Source organism: Penaeus monodon, chromosome 15, assembly GCF_015228065.2.
Source record: "Penaeus monodon isolate SGIC_2016 chromosome 15, NSTDA_Pmon_1, whole genome shotgun sequence".
In the NCBI taxonomy this organism is placed as follows: Eukaryota; Metazoa; Arthropoda; class Malacostraca; order Decapoda; family Penaeidae; genus Penaeus; species Penaeus monodon.
The window spans coordinates 34143515-34143860 of NC_051400.1; positions in this window are offsets into that span (position 1 = coordinate 34143515).

The window sequence follows — 346 nt, forward strand, 5'->3', positions numbered from 1 at the left end:
ATTTGACCAAAGATAATCAAAAGTGTATAGAAATTTTTGAAGAAAAAAGAGGAAATGAAAAAGTAATGACAGACATAGGATGGAAGAGACAACTTCTCAACGAAGTAAAAGAATAGAAAATGAAATTTATAGGGCACACTATCAGACCTAACAATTTAGAGCATCTAATCCTAACAGGGAGAATAGAAGGAAAAATGGGCAAGAGGGAGACAAAGACAGAAACAAATGGATACTATCAAGAATTGGACAAAAGCAAGGGACAATATAAACTCATACGCTGGTGTCAAAATAGAGATGTTTGGAGGTCTATGGTCGCTAATGCTATAAAGCATCGTACATGAAGAAG